Here is a 17,353-nt window from a genome sequence, read left to right on the forward strand (position 1 = left end):
GACTACTTAGGTCCTCATTTTACATATTAGGAAACTGAGGCAGAGTCATGTGATAAGGTGCATGAGAACACAGTGTCTGGAACCACTCAGGTCTGCCACTTGTCTAGCCGAGAAAGCTACTGCACTGAATTATATACAAAGTTGTCAATACTCGACCACTTTTGACCTACAAAACTAGCAGTCATACGGCTCCCCCAGTAGCAAACAGGAGAGCAGCGCGCACAGATCCACGTGTCCACAGACAAGGCAGGTTCCCAGGCCGTGCAGCGATACACAGAGGCTCGTGGAAAAGCCCAGGCCCCAGTGAGAGGCGGTGGCCTCCAGGAAGGGGGCTCCCGTGACTTGAAAGTCACCTGTCATCTTTTTCTCTTTTAACAAAAGCCACCTTAGCTTACAGCCCCGAGTTTGGTGTCCTGGGCTAAGGCTCGGCCGGCCTGGTCTCCCTCTCTCCTCTGGCCGCCTCTTTGCCCCCAAGACCCCACATAGTCTGTGACAAGCCAGCGGTCCTCCTCGGGGTCTGGGACCTGGAGTCTCTTCCAGCAGCCCAGGAGAACCTCTCCCCACTAAGGATCCAGTTTCACTTAATTGCAGGCTTCAGGTTTCCGCATGCAGGCCCAGAGGCCTGGGGGCAGGAGGCACGGGCCATTTTCTTCCTCTTTTTAATAAGCTGGAAGGCAGCAGCATGTGCCCTGCTGTTCTGAGAATCCGGAACACCCGCCCCTTGGGAAAGGCCGTGGCTCCGAGAGCCCACATGGGAGACCCAGCCGGGAGAAATCAACTGTGGCTTGTCATGGGACATGCTGGGGACTTATTTTTTTTCTGGTCAACCACTGGGACCAGGTACTCCCAACTGGATTTAAGGGATTAAAAAAAAGAAAAAGAAAAAAGGGGCTGGGTGCAGTGGCTCACACCTGTAACCACAGCACTCTGGGAGGCCAAGGCAGGAGGATCTCCTGAGCTCAGGAGTTCAAGACCAGCCTGGGCAACATAATGACACCTCATCTCTACTAAAAATCAAAACAATTAGCGGAGCATGGTGACATGTGCCTGTAGTCGCAGCTACTCAGGAGGCTGAGATAGGAGGATTGCTTGAGCCTGGGAGGTCGAGGCTGCAGTGAGCTGCGATTGCACCACTGGACTCCAGCCTGGGCAACAGAGCAAGACCCTGTCTCAAAAAAAACCACTAAAGAAGAGAAAAGAAAAAAGAAAGCACAAATGTCTCTCTGCCTCTGTGTGTTTCTTTTACATTTTGCTTTTCACTAGCACAGCCCTTTACAGTTTGCAGGTTTCTCTCTTCACTCTGTGCTCTTCAGCCACAGCCCCCAGGTCAAGGTCAAGAAACTGAGGGGGTCACTTAATTCCAAGGTCACCAACGGCAGGAACGCAGCCATTGTCTCCATGACTACATCACCCATGGCCCTGTTCCCGGTTGCCGGTTCACAGGGAAATCACAGGCTCTGTGGGGGGCAGCAGGCGTCCTCTACCCCTGTAACAATGACCACAAACTCGATGACTTAAAACAGCACAAGTTTTTGGGGGGTTTAGGAGGTTTTTTGGTTTTCTGAGGCAGGGTCTCACTTGGTCATCTGGGCTGGAGTGCAGTGGCGTGATCACAGCTCACTGCAGCCTCCAACTCCAGAGCTCAAGTGATCCTCCCATCTCAGTCCCCTGATTAGCTGGGACCACAGGTACCATGCCCAGCTAGTTTTCCGTATTTTTTATAGAGACCGGGGGTCCCACTGTGTTCCCCAGGCTGGTCTTGAACTCCTGGCCGCAAGCGATCCTCCCACCTCGGCCTCACAAAGTGCTGGGGATTACAGGCGTGAGCCACCCACCGTGCCCAGCCAGCATAAGTTTATTACCTTACAGTTTTGGAGATACAAGGTCTGAAATGGATCTAACAGAGCTAAAGTCAAGGTGTTGGCAGGCTGCATCCAGTCTGGAGACTCTAGGGGAGAGCCTGTCCATCACCATTTATGGCTTCTTGCAGCTGCCTGCACTCCTTGGCTCATGGCCCCTTCCCCATCCTCAAAGCCAGCAGCACAGCATCTTCAAATCTCTCTGACCTCCTGCCTCCTTCTTTTAAAGACCATTGTGATCACATCCAGCCCGGGCAGAAAATCCAGGATAATCTCCCATCTCAAGGTCAGCTGGTTAGCAGCCTTAATTCCATCTGCCACCTTAAATCCCCTTTGCGGCATAAAATAATATATTCACAGCTTCTGGGAATTAGGACGTCGTGAGGAGGACCATTACTCAGCTTAACACAGGCTTCAAACACAAAAATCTTTAGGCCTCTAGGGAACTCCCCAGGCCCCACCCCACAGATCCTAAACTCCGAACAGGCGACTCCCCAGGGTCCACGTGCCTCAGTCTCTCCACTGCTACACGGCATGGGCGAGCATGCCCAGTGCCAGCACCTGTACGTGAATACACGTCTCCAGCAGTGCAGAGTCCAGCATCTGATGAAAACGTGATCAGACAGAGCCCTGTGGCCTAACACTAGAGACCTCCCTCTCTAGATTAACAACAAAGAACTTATCAATACTTTTGAGCATCGTTTTTTTTCTGACCAGTCACAAATGGCCCTATTATACAGCCCATGCTCCAGTAAGATCCATAAGAAATCCCCCCACTGCTGAAACCTACGCTTCCTCACGTCCCTGCATGCCAGGTTGCAGAAGGCTTTGCAGGGTACAGCTGAGCTGCTGCGGGGCACCCACGGGAGGAGACGTCCAAGAGCCCGAGCAGCATGCGCCCCCACTCCGCAGCTGATGTCCCTCAAAATGGGGAGTGGGGGAGCTGGGGAACCAGAGGCCATCCAAAGCTGCTCAGGATGTCCTTGGCATGGTCAGCACCCTCCCCCCGCAGCTCCTGGTGACTACACCCTCACAAACCCCCACTCAGGAGCCAGGGCCCCAGGGCAGGCCAAAAAGGAACAGGGTGAGCCCTGCCCTATAAGCACATAATGGCATGAGCAACGTGAACCCTCCTGATGCTTAAAGACCACTGAGGGCACGACAAAACGCCTTCCTTGCTTCAAAGTCCTTTTGCGTCTCTTTCCTGCCAGAGGTGCCGCGAGGTGGCATCACTCCCATTTCACAGGTCCCAGAGACGCTGTGCAAAAAATCACACAGCAATCCGGCAGTGGGGATGGGTGTCCAAGGCCCCGTGCCCTCCCCATGGCCCATCTCCCAGTCTGGGGCCCTCCAGGCAGTTCCACATCGTCATGGCCCTCCAGCCTCCCACCACCCAGCTGGGCATCCAGACCGGGAGTATCTCCTCTGGGAAGCTCCCCTCCCCAGGTTCCCTCGGGGCCCCCTCCCACTCAACTCCCCTCTCTCCAAGGCAAAAGCCAGGTGCCCCCTTCTCAATGTCAAACCTCATGCTGTGCCCTCCGCACCTCCAAGCACCCAAAGGCACTCCTTACAGCACCGCGAGCACAGAGGCGGCCTGGACCCACGGACGGGGGCTGTGACACAGAGAGGGCAACGAGAGCCTGAAGGTCACACAGCAAACCAGAGAGCACACACCCGATGCACAGCACGCTTCCACCTCCACGTTCCCACTGAGGGCCGCACAGTTCCGGGAGGTGCCGCTGCGGCAAGGGGGCAGAGCCCAGGGCCCAGGTGCCGGGAGATGCAGCTTCCTGCCCGCCGCTACAGCTGCTATTTATAGCCGAGCAGGGAGAAGCCAAGACAGACAGGGTCAGCTTCCTGCACAGCAGAGCTGGCCACAGCCTGGGAGCCTTCGAGGGTGACCCGGAGGGGAATGGGCTGGGTCAGGGCAGAGACGTGGGCTTTGATGTCCAGGATTGGGCACGTGGTGGACCCAGGACTGTCCCCGGTCACTCCTGAGGGCCACAGTCCAGGGGAAACGGATGAAAGCACAGAATGGGCCCTGCCCGTGACAGCCGCCCACCAAGCAAGGAGCTTAGGCGCTGTGTGTCCTGAGCCAATGATATCACCACTCTGTGCCTCAGTGTCCCCATCTGTAAACAGGGAAACTAATAGTTCTGGCCACACTGGGTTATTGTGAAGCTTAGATGAGCTAACCCGTGTGGTGCCAAGCAAGCTTGCCTGCATCCTGCCAGCTCAGGGCCCTCTCTGGAGCACCCTCACCTTTGCCCCTCCCTGCTCAGACACCAGACAGCAACCCTGGGGCAGGAGGCACCCCTGCACCAGGATACCTGCAGAAGCAGCTCTCTCTGCTATACCCTCCAGTGTGTGCACAGCTTACAAAGCCCAGGGAGCCCGAGCAAGTGGCAGGCACGGGGGCATCCCGACCAAGCCCCAAGGCACAGACAGCTGTGACAACGTCCACAGGATGTGTACATGCACAGGTGTCATCGTCATAGCAGTCCCCCCAAGCGTCCGTCCACTCCCCTATGCACCGGGAACTGCAGTTACCCCCATTCTACAGATGCAGAAACGAGCACAAAGTGACAGAAAGTACTCTGCTGAAGAAACGCAGAGGAGCCCCCCACCGTTCCCAGAGTTCACCAGGGTCTCCTATCTTGCCAAACAGCAGTCAAGTCTTGCTGGCCCAGGAATTCGCCCAGAAAGCTGCAGTGCGTTTGGACCCCCCAGAACTTGGTTCCTTGGGGAGAGGAGCAAGGGCCAGGAAGGATCCGTCTTGGGCCACCCATCCATGGGAACTTGGGTTTAAAGTCCCTCCCCGGTCCCTGGGGTCGCCTGGTTGTGATGCCCCAACTTCCTCCAAAAATTGGCAAAGGGAACATCCACACGGCAAACCGAAAACAGTAAGCACTGGCCCAGCCCACATGGAAGGCTTCTCTGTGCTCCCAGCGCCAGGCAATAAGCACCTTCATGTAGGACCTCGAACAACACTCAAGACAACCTCGAGAGACGAGGAATCTGATTATGCCCATTTTATAGATGGCGAAATGGAGGCGTGAAGGCTGAATTAGGCAAAACTTGGTTCTCCCACACCCTGGCCACTCTGGGCCTCTCTGTGGGCTTACGTTCACCCGTGGAGCTCAGGGGCCAAGCTCAGTGCTAGCAAGGGGTGGTCATGGCCACCAAGGGAGGGACAGAGAGGGAATGGCCACAGGCTCAGTGACCTGGAGGCTCTGTGGAAGCAGGAGGGGACCACAGGTGAGGGAGGGTACAGGTGTCAGGCACAGGGATGGATGGACGACCTGGGACCCCCGACGGGCACCAGGGCACGAGGCGAGGCCATGCCCAGCCAGAGCCCAACACTCAACACATCTACGAGGCACCCACGGTGTGCCCAGCACTGTTCTAGAACCTGGGACACAGACAGACGTCCCCACCCTTGTGGAACGTCCATTCTCACAGGGATGACAGTCAACAGCAAGTTGACAAACGTGTGAAACCATCATCTATCAGAAGGTGGCACACTGGGAAACAACCGAGGGAGGGAGGGGAGAGGGTGCAATTTTCAATATGAAAATATCAGGCCGGGCGCGGTGGCTCAAGCCTGTAATCCCAGCACTTTGGGAGGCCAAGGCAGGTGGATCACCTGAGGTCAGGAGTTTGAGACCAGCCTGGCCAACATGGCAAAACCCCGTCTCTACAAAAAAATACAAAAATTAGCCATGTGTGGTGGTGCGCGCCTATAATCCCAGTTACTCAGGAGGCTGAGGCAGGAGAATCGCTTTAACTCAGGAGGCAGAGGTTGCAGTGCACAGAGATGACGCCACTGTACTTCCAGCCTGGGCAACAGAGCAAGACTCTGTCTCAAAAAAAAAAAAAAAAAAAATTCCGAGAAAAATGGCAAAGGAATGAGACGAGGCCTGCAGATACCAGGAAAGAGTGCTCCGGCAGGGCGAGTGCAAAGGCCCCGTGGCAGCAGCTGCCTGGTGCATTTCAGGAGAAACAGCGAGGCCAGTGTGGCTGAGACACAGCGGGCAAGGGGAGCAGGTCACAGAGGACGGCCCACGCGGGGGCAGAGGGCAGAGCCTCACGGCCCAGGTAGGGAATCAGCTTTCGGAGCAGCAGCGGGACTGTCCTGCCCTGGTTTGTCCTGCCCTGGGTTTTACAGGCCTCCCCCTGGCTGCCACGTGGGGGACGGGTCTTAGGGTGACCAGTGAAGAGCCAGCTGTGATGGGAGCTGTGTTCCCTTCCTAGAACTGCTGTAAACAAAGCCCCACACACCAGGGACTTAAAACAACCCATTGTTACTTTGTCACAGTTCGGGAGGCCAGAGGTTCAAAATCAAGGTGTTGGCAGGGGTGGTTCCTTCTGGAGGCTCTGCGGGGCAGTCTGTCCTGAGCCTTCCTCCCAGCAGTGCCTGGCACTTCTTGGCTTCCAGCCACATCGCTCCAGCCTCTGCCTCCATTGTCACACGGCCTTCTCCTCTGTGTCTTTTTGTCCTCTTATAAGGACACGGGCCACTGGATTTAGGGCCCACCCTGCTCCAGGATGACCTCTTCTTAATTAAATGCATCCACAAAGACCTTGTTTCCAAATAAGGTCACAGCCTGAGGTTCCGGGAGGGATGTGAGTGGGTGGGAAGGTGGCAGGGGCACTGTCCAACACCATGCAGCAGCCGAGGCCAGGGCACGATAGTGGCAGAGGATGCGAAAATGGTTAAAAAATATCCAGGAGGGTGGCAGATGGCGTGGGTGGGCGGGGCGGCAGGTTAAAGCAGGTGTCTCCCAACTTCTCCCGCTTGCCTTCCTCCCCTGGTTTACCAAGCAGTGGGTATCATCCAGGAGTCACCCCCACACAGAATTCCTCCCAAATCCTGACGCTGTGGACCTGGCCAAGCCCCCAGGACCCTGGAAAGGCCCCCTGACTCCTGCCAGGCTCCAGAGGGCGACAACCCCTGCAGGACCCCATGCTGACAGGCCTGGCCCAGCCTAGGGAAAATCCCAGGCCAGGGCCTGGAGCTGCATCCGGCCCCGACCCCACCCGGCAGGCTCTCCTCTTTAGCCTCAGCAGCAGGGCTGGCACCAGGCAGGTTCCCATGGTCACCAAGACACTGTAGCCACACTGGGGCCCATGCTCCCTGATGGTCTCAGCAGGTACCGCAGAGTTCAGTGTGAGGACAAACAGGGTCCTTCGAGGCCCTCCCCTGTGGGTCTGGGCCTCTGGCACTAATGACTTAAGAGTATCCTCAGACAGATCCCCTGGGTCACAAAGAAAAATCAACTCCCCCACCCACCCCACCTCCAGACCTGCCCAATGTCTCCCCAGCCCCATCATAGAATTGTGGGGAGCGGGCCAAGGGGAGGCCACAGGTGGGCAGACGGGGGGTGTACAGGCCTCCTTGGCGGTAAGGATTCTGATTTTTGCTCAAGAAATGGCGGGAAGCCCTGCAGGCTGCTGAGGTCAAGTCACTCTAGCTGCTGTGGCTCCACTGGGCTGCCTGCAGAGAGGGGACTGTGGGTACAGGATGACAGCCAGAGAGCAGGCAGGAGGCGGCTGCAGTCCCAGGTGGGCCATCAAGAGGTGGCTGGGACCACGTCTCTCATTCCAGAAGGATGCCCAGAACAGGGGCCTGGGGGATGCGGGGGTCAATGGTTCACTTTCACATAGGTGGGATCCAAGGTCCCTTTGGGACATCCCTGAGCAATGGCAAGGAGACTGCTGGGTCCACCTCCCTGACCCTGGGGGCAGTGCCGTGGGCCCACGAGTCAGTCAGGAGGGAGAGGGGCTATGACACGGTCTGCAGGGACAATTGCGCCCCAACGGGCCCCTGAATGCCCTTCACTTCACAGCCTATGAGGCCATGTGTCACTCATCACCCCATTTCACCGCCAGGCAAACTGAGGAACTCTGCGTGGAGCCTTTGTTATTGCCCAAGGCCAGGTCACCCAGACCTGTGGGTCCCCCCAGATCCACTCATCAGCCCTAAAATGTAAATACAGGCCACAGAAAACCAAGTGAACCCTGGGAGAGAAGAGGCGGAGAGGGCCTCCAGACCCCAGAAAAGACTGACCCCCCAGGAGCCGCCCGGCCTGCAGGCACACACGCACAGACACATGCAAGCCAGTGGTGACTGGCCACCCGGGTCTGGTCCAATTCCACCTCCAACAGCCCACCCTTTGACTTACCTTTCCCCCTACTTCCTTTCCAGATGCAAAGAAAGGTCAGCAGGAGAAGTGGGGGACCTGAAGCATCAGCCACAAGTCCAGGTTGGAACCAGATGGCCCAGAGGTCCCTTGGCTTCAGACGCACTTGCAATATTGCCTCCAAAACAATCCCGAGGTCTCCGGGTACCACAGTGCTGAGCCCCCCACCTCCAGGGCATTCCCTCAGGCCAAGCAGTTCTCGAGGGCCCCATCCAGCTCTCAAATGGGACATCTTTCACCATCCAAGTCACTCACTGTCATCTTCCCAAGTCGGACCCCAAAACCGTGCTCAGTTCTCACCCAGGGTCTGACCTTGGTTAAGACACTCCACAGGGCCAGCCTTTGGTTTCCTCCTATGGAATGTTGGTGCAGGGGATGGTGCATGAAAGCATCTTGCAACAAGTGTTTTCCTTTGCTTGGCTCCTGCCTGATCCATTTTGCCCCTCAAGAACTGAGACAACTCTCAGGAATGTGTAAGGTAAGATAAAAATCAGAGAGCAAGCTCGGGGCAAAGGGAAAAAAAATGAGAGACAAACAAATCCAAAATCAGGATGAAGTAGATAAAGCCAAAACATAAACCAGTGATTGCAGAAAGCAGGCTGCAAATTTGGCTCTGAGCTTTCTAGTAGCCAAAGCAAAGAGGGAAACAAGATGGATTACGGCTTTGGAAAATTGTGAAAACGATGCAGTGCCACAGAGTAGGTGCTACAGCAACTATATACCACAAAGTCATCATTTAAGAGGCCAAAAAATTGTGCCAAAATTCAGGCCAAGTGCTTGCTGCCTTAACCATCCCCTCTTTCCTATTGCATTCTACAACAGCAAATTATAACCATGAGCATCAGCATAACTCAGCAAGAACAGTAGCCCAGGCTAGAAGGAGGGGTTTTAGGGCCTACCTGGAATGACCTTCAAACTCACACCCCTCTCTGGGCCGCAGTTTCCTCAACAGGGAAACCGTGCAAGGCTACACTGAGGTTCAAAACAGTGAGGTAGTATATTAGGGATCGGCAAATATCTTCTGTAAAGGGCCAGAGAGTAAATATTTTAGGCTCTGTAGGCCTTCCAGCCTCTGTCACAACTACTCAACTTTGCAAACGCTGTACCCAAAAGCAGCCACAGACAACATGTAAATGAGTGAGCGTGGCTGCATTCCAACAAAACTTTATTTATGGACACCGAAATTTGCATTTCATATGATTTCACATGTCATAAAATATTATTCTTCTTTCGATTTTTTTCAACCATTAAAAAATGGAGAAACCATTCTCAGCTTGTGCACCATATAGAGACAGGTGGTGGGCTGGCCGGATTTGGCCCAAGGGCCATAGTTTGCCAGCTCTTGCTTTCTACGTTCCACAGTCGGCTCGGAAACATATTATCACGTAGGATGTGACTATGACGGTGAAAATCAGACCTGAATATATGGCGTGATACCACTTGCATGTTTGTTTTTAAAGGGAACGCACACATACAGTCCATTTAAGGTCGACATATGCCGAGAGCATCTCGGAGGAAACTCAGGCGCGGGAAGCTGTGACTGCCTCGGGGAACAGAAACCGGGAGGCCAGGAACTGAGGGAGACTTTTACGCAATGTGTTAATTTTCTTTTTTACAAGTCAATGCATTTTCTTTCATTTAAAAAATAAGCTTTTATAAAGCCCAAAGCAACTGGCAGAGTTTTGAATGCATTACTTTTTGTTTTTCTACATTCTCCCCAAGAAGTATAAAAAGCAACATTATCCCCAAAAATGTTAATCAAAGAAGTCCATGATGTATTAAGTGGTATCATAAAAAAATAAGTATGATCCCACTTAGAGAAAGCAGATAGGTGTCTTCTGTAGGTATCTGCTTGTGCAGACAGATACCAACAAGGGTGCTAACCTAGGATTCCTCTGGGTCCAGCTGGGTCAGCCCCCATGAACCTGCACAAAGGTTTTTCCACAGGAGCTCAGTCCCGGGAGGTAAGAACTGCCCACACTTCGCAGGGACCTGGAGCTGTCTCCTGCTCCAGGAGAAGTGACAGCTAAGGAAGGATGTGGGAAGACGGCTCCATATAGTAGGAGTCACTATGGCTGCACTGCCCAGTAGGGTCAGTGGCCACCAGCCACAAGTGGCTACTCAAATTTATTAAAAGTAAAAACTAAAATTTCACCTCCCGGTTGTGGCACTGGCCTCACTTCAAGCCGTGACTGCCTTGGGGAACAGAAACCAGGAGGGCCGGAATGGAAGGAGAGTCCCCCAACAGCTTTGGGCAGTTTTAATACCCAGTGCCCCACGTGGCTCTTGGTTATGGTACTGGCATATCTAGAACATTCTCACCACTGCAGAAAGTTCTATTGGACAGCACTACCTCAGAGGCTGGTGGGAGAGGAAGTGGGGGAAGAGAGAGTGAGATGTGGGAAGAGGAGGGAGACAGACGGCAGAGGAGAACGGACCAGCCCAGAGGGCACACCAAGCTAGGTTTGGGAAAAAGGAAAGCTGAAAGGGGAAGACCCTCCAGGATGGCACCACGCAGAGAAAACACACATGAAAAGGGAAAAAAATCAGGCCGGACGCAGTGGCTCACGCCTAGAATCACAGTGCTTTGGGAGGCTGAGGCGGGAGGATCACTTGAGCCCAGGAGTTCAAGAGCAGTCTGGGCAACATAGAGAGACCCCATCTCTACAAAAAATTTTAAAATTAGCCAGGCATGGTGGTGTACACCTGTCGTCTCAGCTATTTGGGAGGCTGAGGCGAGAGGTTAATTTGAGCCCAGGAGTTCATGGCTGTAATGAGCTGTGATGGTACCACTGCACTCCAGCCTTGGTGACAGAGCAAGACCCTACCTCAGAAAAAAAGTTGGGGTGCAGGTAGGGCATTGGGGAAGGAATCAGATACCAAGAGCCCAGGCCCTGCTCCCAAACACAGAATATGACTTCATCACCCAACCCTGTGCCATTGGGTTAAGTAGCCATTAGCCACAGCCACAGGTGGCTATTTTAATTTAAGTAAATTAAAATTAAATAAAAGACCAGTTCAGCTGCTCAGTGGCAGGGACCCACTTTTCAAGTGCTCACGAGTGACAGGCACCTAGTGGCTAAAGCACAAGACAGTGCAGCCGCATCATCTCCCATCACCGCAGGAGTTCCCAGACAGCCCGTCTCAGGCTACCCTCTAAGGCGGGCATTATTTCCTTTCCCTCCCTCTTAAGAATCAAGAAACCAAGGCCAGAAGGTCAGAGGCTTCACTCAAGTTCCTAATAAATGGAAGCATGATTCAAACCCTGCTCCTTTTTTCAGAGACCAGAAGCAGAGGGGAAGCTCAGCCCTCCCCCAGGGGGCCTCCCCCCCCCAGGTCCTCCCCACAGCCTTCACCCACTCTCCAGGCTGCCCATGGCCTCCAAGCACTCCAAGTGCCTGACAGACACTAAGTGATTAAAGACTAATGGAAAACCTCAACCGTCAAGGGCAGAGGGAGGGAGCTGAGCACATCTGTGAAACACCAACGACCAACGGGAAAAGAGCCCACCGTCTCCAAAGGGCAACAAGCCGAAGCCTGGGGCTCTGGAAAAGAGACAGGTCCATTAGAGGATCCTTCCCAGCATCTTTTAAGAGGGAGGAATGGTTGATATCCCAGCAGCCTGTAGATGAGGACCCGGGTTTACACAAGGAATTCTGTAGCGAAGTCTTTGCTCTCCAACAGGATAAGCCAAAATGGAAACAGCAGCTCCTGCGACACACAGGAGCTCATTATATCTCACAACCATAAAGTCAGAAGCAGCAGCAGCACCCCCATTTTAGAGACGAGCAAACTGAGGCTCGCAATAGGTAAGTAACTCATTCACAGCTTGAAGCTGCAGAGCTGAACAGCAAACCCAATATTCATGCCCTTTGCCCCTAAAGGCTCTCCAGTATAGCACAGGTGGCAGGCAATGTGCCCATTTTGCAGATGAGGGCACCTAAACCCTGAGAGCAAGGGGCACTCACCTGGGCCCACTGCTTGTAAATGGCCAAGCTGGAACTTCCAATGCTAAATCGGCGGCTCTCTTGGGGATGGCAGATGAAACACTCCCAGATTGTCCTCTAATATCTGTTTAGGACAATTCTTTCTAGATTTATAAACCAAAAGCTCCTTCCTAAAGGCCAGCTGGAGCCAAGTGGGCAGGGCAGTGTGGAAGTGTCCAGGCTCAGAAGCCTCACTCTGCTCCAGAATAGACATGATAATAACGATGATGCTAAGTTCATTCATCATAAGCACAGGTCCCTCTGCTGTGTAACCTCAGGCGAGCCTGGACCTGTGCCCTCATCTGTAAAATGGGAATGAAGCCGCCATCTGCCCCAGGGCCTCACTGAGCAGAAGCCCTCCGGCTACATAGTACCCAAGGGCAACGCGCCGGCCTATGGGCACTCCAGGCCACAGAACTCTGCCGCTGCAGCTTTCTGGAGCACCATGCTAAATAATTCAAAACCATGTTTTCATTTCAAAACAAACACAGCAGTGTCGCCAAGGCGAATGCCAAATTTGCATGAATGTTTAAGATAAAATGAGACCTCAAAGAAATGCCAGCCCCTATGCTTCTCCCCAAACCCTGGGGAGGACGAGTTCTCAGTCTCCTGCCCCACCTGGGGCAAAGATCCGTAGGCGCTGCTCAAAGAAGAAACATCATTTCTTTCTTCATATCCTCTACGGCAGCTTTGCAAAGCAGGTCTGCAGTAAATTCCTGCTGCACTAACATGACCGTGAATAATCCCGGGTCTTAATTCGTAGTTCCACATCCAAGCTGTGTGACCTTGGGCAAGTCACTTAACCTCTCTGTGCCTCAAGTTCACCATCTATAAAATAAGATAATAAAAGCACCAACTCATAGAGGAGTTATGAAGAGTAAACAAGTAGATTTGTCTAGAGCACAGTTCCTGGCACACAGTAGGTGTTGGTTCTTATTACTAGCGTATGATCCACAGCCTTTTCCAGCATGGACACTGAGAGTTAGCTGGATGGGTTGTAAAGTCAGTTCCCTGGCTCCAAGCTCCTTCAAAAGAAGCCCAGCTGGCCTTTCCCAAGCATCACTTCCCTGGGGACCCCATGCACCCACCTAGGGACACAGACCTTCTGTCACCCTTGGCCTGGGCCTAAAAACCTGGCTCTCCCCAGGCAGCAGCCCAAGCCTGGGGCTCTCCTTGCCCCTCCCCTGGGCACCCAGGGCAGGAGTTACCAGCTCTCACCGGCAGTTCCCCAGTCTCAGAAGTGTCACCTGGGGAGGCTGCTGTTTAGCGTTTGAGATGTGAAGAGGAAACAGGGAAGGGAAAACACACACACACACAAATAAAAGCTCTCAACCCCCGCCACTCCCCACCCCCACCCCCGGCCCACGGTCAGAGGCAGCATTTGTGGGGCTTTTCAGTTCAGATAGCGGCAGGAGGAGGGGCTGAGAGCCTGTCTCCTCTGCCTTAAAATCTCCCTTCCCACAGACAGGACCCCAGGAGAACCCTCCGGCTGGGTTCTGCGTAGGTACCACCCCCGCCTCCCATCTCCGAATGAAGCACCAACTTCTCCACCCACACTCTCAGATGGGGGTTGGGAACACAGAACTATGAATGCGCCCCCTCTCAGCCAGGGGGAAACGGGGCCAGGCAGCCTCCACATCCAGCATGAATGGCAGACACTGGGGGCCAGGACTCCTGGGGCTGCCTTCCAACTCCCTCGGTGGGTGTCTGCGCTGCCAGCGCCCCCTGCCCCCCACCCCCAGGCCCCGAGAACAATCAAGCCGTCCCCAGCCCAGGGCTTACGTGCAGTAAATTCGTGTTTGCAGAGCTCTGGGAAATCTTTAGGAGGTGGCATGAGTATTATTAATTGGGGAAAAAGAACAGATTATGCTAAATAAATCCTTCCCACGTAACCAAACCCTCTCCGAGAGGGGGAGGGGGAGGGCGCAGCCCCAGGAGGGGTCTCCATCCCTCACCAGGGCCTGACAGCCACATTACCATTTACATGGATTTATCAATAGTATTGATCCCCAGCAGCGTAAATAGCTCAGTGGGAAGAGGCCAGGGCTGGGGCCCGCTGCGCTCCCGCCCCCATGTCTGGGCACCGGCACCACAGACTCCCCCGGCACCCGCTGGCGGTGGCAGCAGTGAATTTCCAAGCAGGGACATGGCAGGCGGCTCAGGGAAGCCAGACAGAGCCCGGGATGCCCTGGCAGCCGCGCTGCCGACTCGCCAGTCACCGCTGGCTCCACCCCCCCTTCAGCGCTCTGCTGGGCCTGACTCAGTCTTTGCGTCTGTTCAATGGGCGGGGGCACCTGCCCTTCTCCATCCTCTCCAGACAAGCAGAGGGGAGTGGGAAAAGGCCCCCTCCCTCCCCCAGATCCCCCCACTGTCCACCCCCAGGCAAAGGTAAGGTGGCCGCTTTCCACAGGGCTTCCAGACCACGTTGGATTAAAGGCCCAATCTTAGAACCCAGGAATAATAATACCGACACAATAGTCATAGTAACACATACAAGTACCAAGGGATTCTTATGGCCGGACGGTCAGCTCTCACAACCACTCTGTGAACTCAGTACCATTTTGACCCTCACTTTGCAGATGGGAAACCTGACAGGCACAGAGAGGTTAAGCATCTGTCCAGGGTCACACTGCCAGGAAAGTGGCAAAGGTCAGATTCAAACCCAAGGAGCTGAGGTGCAGAGTGGGCCATCCCACCTCACTGCTGCTTCCCATTTCTCGGCCCCTCCTCAGCACCCCCAAAGAGGCCACCCACGAGGTGCACAGCCTGCCCCGGGTCACTCTCCCGGCGCCCCGGCGCAGTCTGGCCCGGAGAGCCCCTTATATCAAAGCTGCCGCAGGGACCCAGATCTGGCTGAAAAGGGGCAAAGTCAAGGCCACCGGTAACACATCCCAACGCGCCCAGAACTCCCCCACCCCGCCCACAGGGTCCTCCCCTTATCCCTTCCTCCCCTCTTCCCTCCCTCACACATCCTTCCTCCAAATCTGCAAAAAGAGAAAAAAATAATAATCATAATAAAACCAGTTCTCACCAACGGGGGAGAGGAGGAGGGGGAGGAAGGGAGGAGGCTGAGCCGACAGAACAGATCCGCCCCCGCTGCCTGCACCAGACCCTCGGAGAGCCAGAGCGCGCGACAAGCGGCGGGAGGACACTCGCTTCCAAAAAAATAAACCTACAATGTAAAAATAACGCCGGGCGCCCCACGCTAATTGGGCCCGGGCTACAGCAGCTCCCAGGTACAGCGTGTCTCTCCCTCCCGCCCGCCGTGCCCTCCCGCCCTCGGCTTGCTCCTCCTGCAAGTGTCTGGGGCGGGGAGGGCGCACCCCACGGGTGCTCTCACTCCCCGCAGGCCTCTGAGGAAACTGCCCTCTACACAAGGGCCTGGGGCTTCCCAGTCGTGCCCAAGTGGGATCAGCTCTGAATTTCAACTTCGCAAAGTAGTGGCATCCCAAGTATCCGCACAGCCCGGGGGAGGGACCAGGAGGCGGCCCAATGAGGCGTCACCAGCCACGGGAGGCAGGCCCAGACACCAGGAACACCGGCCCGCGGGGGAGGGTGACCAGGGGCGCCTCTCCCAAGGGACCCCGCCCAGCGCCCCGTGGCCCCACGCCCAGGAGGGACAAGGCTGGCTCTCCCCTTCGGCTGGTGAGAGACCCTCATGCGTCCCTCCACAACACCCAGGCCAGGAAGCTGGGGTGCTATCTCCAAGGGCTTTCAAACCCGCGCTGCCCGATGGAAAATAAGGCGCAGTGTCGCCCCCCCAGGTCCGGGGCTGCACCGGGGACAAGGGACGCCTGGCGGCCAAGTCCCCAGAGCCGGCGCACACTGTGGGGGGCCGCTCTGTGCATTTCCAGCGCGCCCCCCGCCCACCCCAACGCCACTTCCCTCCTTCCCGCCCCCTCGCTGGGGAGCTGGAGTTCCCCTAAGTTCCCCGGCGCCCCCGAGCACGCGGGCCGCAGTGTCGGCGGGGCGCCTCGCTCCCCAGCAGGCCACCCCCCGAGAGCGCCAACTCGGGAGTGCAGGGGCCCCGCCAACTCCGCCGCGTGCGCCGCCCGATCCTCCCCGGATCCCCCGGAAGCGCGCCCCGCGCCTTCCCCCGCCCTCCGCGGGGACCCTCGGCCCCAACTCACCTCGCGGAGGTGGCAGCGGTGGCGCCCGGGCTTGGGGCGCGCTCGGGCCGCCGGGGCGCTCAGGCAAGTGGCGGTGCCGATCGGGCTGGGGGCGCGCAGCAGGCCCGGCCTCGGGTCGGGACGCTATCCTCCCGCCGCCGCCTCCTAGGGCGCCGGCCCTGGGTCCCCGGCCCGCAAGTTGGCGCGCATCGCGGAGCGCAGGGCGCGGGCGCAGGGCTCGGGCGGGGCGCCGGCGGACGCAGGGCTCCGGTGCGGCCCGGCCTGCCCGCGGCTCCGCGCTCCCCGGCGGCCGCGGCGGCGGTGGCGGCGGCGGCGGCGGCGGCGGCGGCGGCGGGAGGGGGAGGAGGGGGCGGGGCAGGAGACCGGGAGGCGGTGGCTCGGCCTCCCTGCTCCCGGCTCCCCGCCCGCAGCGACGCGCCCCGGCCCGGCCCCCTCTGGCTCCTTAAAGGGCCCGCGCCGCCTCTCCAGGCCCTGCGCGTCCCCACTCGCGCGCGCACGCCGCCACACACACAGACACGCACGCACACACTTGGGCGCGACGCCGAGTTTCTTTTTGGCAGCTCCCCGAGGAGGAAGGAGGGGGGAAGCGCCTCCCAGCCTGCCCCTCCCTCTTCTCCTGCGGGCCCGGGGGCCCTCCTCCTCCTCCCCAGCCCCAGTACCTCACTGGAATCGCGTTTCAGCTATTAAATTATAACTCTGGAGTGGCCGCTGGATGGGGAGGGGGCGCGCAGGGAAGGCCCTACACAGGGCCTTTTAGGAGCACGCACAGTGGGGCACTTGGGGACGGGAGCAGACAGTAGCGCACAGAGCCCTCTCCAGGCAGGAACACGCTGGGCCTCCCCAGACCCGAGACCCAGCCCGGGCGAACACACTGCAGACTCACCACCCACCACGGACCGGAGATGTCAGATCTCACACAGACAAATACTGGGACACCCACGCGAGTTCACAGCACCCCGGAGGCCACAGACGCTAGAATGCCAGTTTCCTGAGGGCAGAGATTTCTATTTTGTTCACTGCCCTATCGCAGTAGGGACTCACGAATGTGTTGTTGAGTGAAGTCCTCCCACTTGGGGACATTCAGGGACACAAATGCGGAGACAATGCAACGAGCCTGTGTCCCCCCCGCCCCCCCCCCCACACACACAGACACACACATCCCAGAGCGTGACCCT

At 56.5% G+C, this 17,353-nt stretch overlaps 1 protein-coding gene across 50 annotated transcripts in view; it reads right to left on the reverse strand.

Moving 5' to 3' along the window:
• The window catches only part of NCOR2 (nuclear receptor corepressor 2), a 247,317-nt gene extending 230,853 nt beyond the window's left edge, over window positions 1-16,464 (reverse strand). For 16 of the 50 annotated variants that reach the window (XM_063712342.1, XM_063712331.1, XM_063712328.1 and 13 more), the window contains exon 1: window positions 16,179-16,461. The gene's annotated coding sequence lies outside the window, so the exon portion shown is untranslated. Of the gene's footprint in view, window positions 1-16,178 lie in introns of all 50 variants that reach the window. The other 34 variants (XM_063712300.1, XM_063712303.1, XM_063712307.1 and 31 more) reach the window with 4 other exon arrangements.
• Window positions 16,465-17,353: the final 889 nt, after the last annotated feature.

The sequence above is a fragment of the Pongo abelii genome, chromosome 10, assembly GCF_028885655.2.
Source record: "Pongo abelii isolate AG06213 chromosome 10, NHGRI_mPonAbe1-v2.0_pri, whole genome shotgun sequence".
In the NCBI taxonomy this organism is placed as follows: domain Eukaryota; kingdom Metazoa; phylum Chordata; class Mammalia; order Primates; family Hominidae; genus Pongo; species Pongo abelii.